Here is a 6140-nt window from a genome sequence, read left to right on the forward strand (position 1 = left end):
CCATACCTTATCACCGTCCGAGATAAAAAGACCGGTCTCGTTCAGTGACAGGATCGGAATGGAACTTGTGACCTGCCTGGTTGGGGTTTGGTCTGTCTTGTCACCGTTGGCGTTGGCATCTGCACATCTCCATCTTCCCTGTGACCCTGTCAGTCAGTAGGAAAACAGGCTGTGGAACACCTGGTACAAGAGGCCTGCCCTTAGGACTTAGCAGCCATAAGGCCGGGTCATATGACCCAACTCACTTAGTCTGGATTTTTAGTCTAACCATATGTCATCTTTGGTCTTTGGTAGCTAATTAGGGGAGCAACTGAACTAGGCTAAATTACACAAGGGTGGCTTATGAGTCAGCTGCAACAGCTGGTGACTTGCAAAGAGTCCATACCATGAAAGTCACCTTCACAAGATGTTTGAGGAATGCTACCTGTGGAATCAAACCACAAGGCCTGGTTGCAGTATCGTCTTGGTTCCTTGATATACATGAGAAGGGTCCAGCACCGTGCCTGTTTTCAATGCGAGGGGGAAAATTCCTTTCTAAAGTCTTTACCGGAGCAGAGACAATCCCTGAGATTCCAAAGAGGTTTTCCCCTGCCCAACCGACTCACCAAAAGAGATGCGTGGCGTTTTCTTGGATCCTTGATCATGGATGCCACACCCTGTTTCTTTTCTGGAGTTGGTCCAGCAAGTGCTCGCATCGGCAGGAACAAAAGTTAGTTTAGGTTCTTTTGCATAATCTAGATGTCGACATAGCCAACGATCAGATTGATGAGCTAATGTGGCCAGAGTTGGAAAACTGGTGTAAGGGGGTGTCGCGTGTATGCTTGACCTGGTGAGAAAACAGTGAGAGTTCCTAAGAGTGAGACACAGTTTGAAAAAGGGCCCGTGGTGGGGGATGAGAGGGAAAATAGGAAAGATTGGGACCAGCCAACTCCAGTCAGCCTTTTCATAAATGGCTAAAGGAAGGGGAGGCTTTGTTAAAAGGAGATACTTTTTCCCTCTCTTTTTTATTTCCCTTTGGGAGTAGGGAGACCCAGTAAGTGGAGAAAATAGGTGGAAGCGAGATTTCTTGATCTGTGATCTTGGGAAAAGCTGCCTGCTTCATGCTTGTGTCTGTATCTGGGGCCTAGGACTTGGCCAAGGAGACCCTTACTTCAAGGTCACCTCAGGGATGGCCTTCCAGTTGTCCTAGTGTGCTGATCTAACGTGACATGGCTTGCATGAATCAAGAGTGTCTTTCCTTTATTTTGATAGCAGTGTAGGTGGTAAGCATCTCGTAAGGGCCTTCCCAGCAAGGTGTGACAATGTGTGCTTTCTTCTAAAAACCCTGATGTGCATCCAATGTCCTGTTCAAAAGGGGTGATGAAGCTCACCAGTCAGTGGAGGTCATGCTCTTTTTACCTATTGATGATATCTTTCAAGGATATTAGTTACTTCTGTATATGGCTAGTTATAGTATCAAATTGTTCACTCAAGTTCCTCTACCGTTTACTGAATCCAGGAATGGACTGTTTCGAGATGCCAGGAGGCATAGGGCAACCAGTCTTACAAAAGGGCTTAGTCCATGTCTTCTATTTGGAGTATTCCAGATTTTTATAAGGACCAGAGGTAATGCTTCTGGCCATTAAGTCCAGTTACTTGACAGACTTTTCCTAAAGTCCTTTTGATGTCTAGATTTTTAGGTTTCATTTGCCTTGAGAATTGGGGATGGTACAGGGTATGAAATTTTAATGAGTACCCCAAAGATTTTGTAAGCAAATGGTTGATCTCTGCTGTAAAATGAGTTCCTTGGTCTGAGTCAGTCCATAAAGCAATACCAGAGTGAGGCGTAATCTGCGTTATTACTTTTTCACCATCTGTCGCCTCTAGTTCTGGTGTTGCCACGTCTACTTGGAGAGCATTCAGGCCGTCCACTGAATACGTAGGCAGTAAACAGTGGGAAAAGCCTAAAGCTGGGGTAAATCTGCGGACTCCATTTGTGGTGCTGCAGAGGGCCTCGTGGCAGCGGAGAATATTTCCTCAGCTACAGTTCTGGTGACAAGGGTAGGATGTCGCTGGCTGGACACTGTGCACGCCAGGCCTGCCTCACCTGAGAGATCCTGGGGCCTCTGACATAAGCCCGCAGAATAAGAATTTTCACGTCAGTCTCCCCAATCTGCATGCAGGGCTTGATCAAGGGAGAGTGGTAAGTCTCTCCTTGTCTCTTCCCTTCTGAATTTAGATTAGCAGCAGAAACGGCTGTGTGTGAACCAGTTCTTCAAGAGGGGCAACTCTGGTGTCTTCTCTCATGAGCATTCTTGTTTTCTGCTTAAAAGCCATCTCTCCAGACCCCTGCAGCCTCAGAGGGTTCGTTTTTCCCCTTCTGTGGGACAGTACCCCATGGACTGACAGGGGTGCCTGGTCCTCAGCCGCGCCCCAGAGCTCACCATTAAACCTACAGTAGAGGATTAGGAACTGGACTTCCTCATCGACACTGGTGAGACTTCTGCGTCCATTCAGAGGCCTCATCTCTAGCTGGCACCCCTGATTCTATCCAAGCCGTCGGAGCCTTTGGGCAACCTCTTCATTGTCCATACCTCAGGCCACCCCATACCCTTGGGCCCACCATTTCTTTTTTTCTCTTCGATCATAACTGCTGTACATACCTGTGACAGTTTTCTTCGAGAATTGTACAGTCATCATAACCAGATGCTGTTTGTTTCAACATCTCTCGTGTCTTCATCTTGGCCTTTAGCAGCTCCCAATCATGTGCACTATTATTAGTCTCTCCCCACCCCGCTGAGGTTTGGCATCGTGGTGTGGTGTTGGAAGGCCAAGCAGGATTGGCTGTGAATAAACTGTCCTTTTTACCGCGCCTGCTCACACACATACCGACTTCCAACTGTGAGAGCTCAGTCTTGTTTATTTTATATTTACGGTTTCATAAAAGATTTTGTTTTAAAATAGAAAGGTTTTCTGCTGCTTTTTAAAGTTTAAAAACAACTTTAATAGGGCAAAGTTTATGTAATTAGTAGGCATAGATTAAGATGTTGAAACCCACAACCTTGAAATATCATTATACTAATCAACAGAGCAAACAGCCTGTTTTGTTTTATTGAAAGGTGTTGGAGGGATAGTCATTGAGGGCGGAGACTGGAAGGTTAGCATATGGCATGTCTTCTCTCCTACAATGATGTAATAGGCTTCCGAGAGTAGACATGGCAGTAGTAGCATAGGCATGGACTAGAATACCTGTGAAGTGAACGGATGGCAAGGTGGAAACTGCTATGTATAAAATATTAACCAGAATTAGACATTTATAAGTGTGAGAAATGTCAACATGTTAATAGCAGTGATCTCTAGGAGGTAGGATCACAGATCATTTTATTCTTTGTGCTTTTTCGTATTTTCCAAATTTTCTCAATGAAAATATAGTCATTAAAAGTTGGGAAGAAAGTTTTCTGTAAACAAGTTAGAAAATAAGCAAGAGACAGCATAGGCCAGAATTGCCACTTATTTCTGACATGTGATCACAAGCACAAGGCACATAAGTATCGGAGTCATGATGATGTATAACTGCTTTTCAATCTCATTTCGTGCAGCTCTGATTCCTTAGGGAAAACTCAGGCGTTGCCCTGATTGGAGGAGACATGCAGGGAAGGAGGCTGCAGGCCCCTGCTGGGGGAGGTCAGCTTTTATGCTCATATCTATAAACATCCCTGCTCCAGCAAGAGCTATGTCAAAAAGTCACTTTGGGAGACCCATGTTCAAAATGGTGGAGTAGGCAGCTCCACGCCTCTGTCCTCCCACAGAAACATTGAGAAATAAGCAGAAACTACTCAAAAGAAGTTTCTCAGAACTCTGGAAACAAAAGTTTATAGCAACTAAGCCAACACTGAATCAAAATATATGAAGACACGGACTGAATTGAAGGGAGACAGACAGTTCTACAGTAATAGTTGAAAATTTCAATTCTCGACTTTCGATAATGGTAAAACATCTAGACGGAAGATCAGTGAGAAGAGAGAGGATTAACAGCACCGTAAACCACCAGCTCTGACGGGCACATGGGGAACACTCCACGCCATGTACACTGCAGCTAGCACACTAGTTGGCAACCCAGGCAGACTAAACGAGATAGTGTATATTGGCTTTGGAAACTGGGAAGAATCAAGTTTGTAAAGTTTTCAATGTTGCCACCTCATAAAATAATTCTACACAAATTCCAGGACAGAAAAGGAGGCTTTGCCTGAATTCTGTTTAGTATGGAAGTTGGAGCTGGGGAAGCATTTGATAGTTATTTCAAACTGCAGAACATGGTCTGTCCAGCCTTTCTGGAACACTCATACTCATACTGAAATGCAAAGACCCCGCTTTGAGGTCTTTGGAAGAGTTCACGCCACTGACCGGTAGAGGGCGGCCTCGTACTAGTGTTGAGAGAAAGCGAGTGGCCGAGGATTGGAAGCTTTTCACAATAGTTTGAAGTGTCAGTCACCACCATCCTTCCCTCCGGATCCCCACAAACTCCCACTTCCATGCTACCCGGACAGCTAGCTGTCTCATGCACCCAGTCACCTGCCGCAGGTACCCAGGGATGTCTTGCTGCCAGCCTCTAGTGCTCACGGGAGGATAGCTTTCCTCCCTAGCCAGAGCCCACGCCATAGGAGCAGGACCAGGGTCTCCTTGGCAGAGCCTTGAAAATGCAGGGCTGCCTGTTCACAGTCTATTAGATATTTTAAGACAGTGACAGGGGAACATAAACCAGGCGCGCAGACCTTCTGAGCCTGCAGGTCGCACGCCCATGAAGGCAGCCCGGCTTAGGAATTTAAAAGACATCTCCTTTCCTACCCTTTGTCATCACGACATCTCCCTGTGACACACCCAGGGGCTGCTTACAGGGAGAATCACTGGATGTTAGTCACAGGTCACAGAACCTTAGCACTGGAGAGGAGTTTAGAGATTATCTAGTCCAGTTATAAAGATGACTGAACTACGTTCCAAAGAGACGAAGTGACTTGCCCAGGTCCGCAGCTGGCTGTGTCACAGATTGCACCAGAACTAAGAGTTCTCATTACCAGGCCAAGGCTCGCTTGCCACACAGGCTCAGTGAGGAGATTTGGGGAAAAGATTTTCCCATCTACTCAAGACACACTGCGCTCTGTTTTCTCTGCGAGAGAAGGGCACAGGTTTGCATTCCTTGTTTATTGAGCACCAGCTATATGCTGGGGACCATGCTAGATGCCTTATGTCTAATACCTCAATTAGTAACAATCTCAGAAAATCATTACTGTTTTCCCCATTCTGAGGCTCAGCTCTTGCGTTTTAGTTTGTAAGTGGAGAGCCAAGAAAGTCAGGCCAGTCTGTGTGAACCCAACCCCAGTCTCTGAGCATATCGCTCCCCGGTCCTGGACGGCTGAGCCGGCCTGCGTTCCTGAGCACTGGTCTCGTTCAGGTCAGTTCCGGAAGGCCTAGGGGGCTCTCACCAGGCGGCACTTGCTCTCCAAATGTAGCCGGCTCGCTCCTGTGTGCAGCCTTTGCTCCGGGGTGTGTTCTCTGCTTGGAACATCCTGCCCCAGACATTCCACGAAAACAGGAAGGCACATCCGATAGGAATGGGGGATCTGGTCACATAGGGTCCTGTAGGCCGTTGGAAGGACAGTGGCTTTTCCTCTGAATGAAATGGGAGGCATGCAGTGTTTCGTTTAGAGGAGTGGCAAGGCCTGACTTAGACTTTTAAAGGCTCCTTCTGGCTGCTGTGTTGAAAAGGACAAGGGGTGTGGGGCAAGGAAAGTAGAAAGTAGGAGGCCATTTAGGGGGTTATCGCAGTAATCCATGGGAAAGACAGTGGTGACTCAGACCAAGGTGACAGCAGTGGAAGTGATGGGAAGTGGTTGGCTTCGGGTGGCACATATGTATGTATGATGTTTTCAAGTTTTTGTCATGAAAAATTTTAAATACTTCCAAAAGAGAGAAAAGTTTAATGCATCCTACTAGATACCCAAGGAACCCATCCTGTGTCTTTATGCGTCAGGCACTTTTCAGCAGCTGCAGCAGTCACTGACGTGTGACCATCTAATTTCATCTGTTCCGCTCCACCCCACTATCTTCCTGACCTGAGATCAGGGAGAAAATATTTGAAGCCAATCCCAGACGCCATATTCCAC

The sequence above is a fragment of the Pteropus vampyrus genome, unplaced genomic scaffold (assembly GCF_000151845.1).
Source record: "Pteropus vampyrus isolate Shadow unplaced genomic scaffold, Pvam_2.0 Scaffold174, whole genome shotgun sequence".
Classification (NCBI taxonomy): Eukaryota; Metazoa; Chordata; class Mammalia; order Chiroptera; family Pteropodidae; genus Pteropus; species Pteropus vampyrus.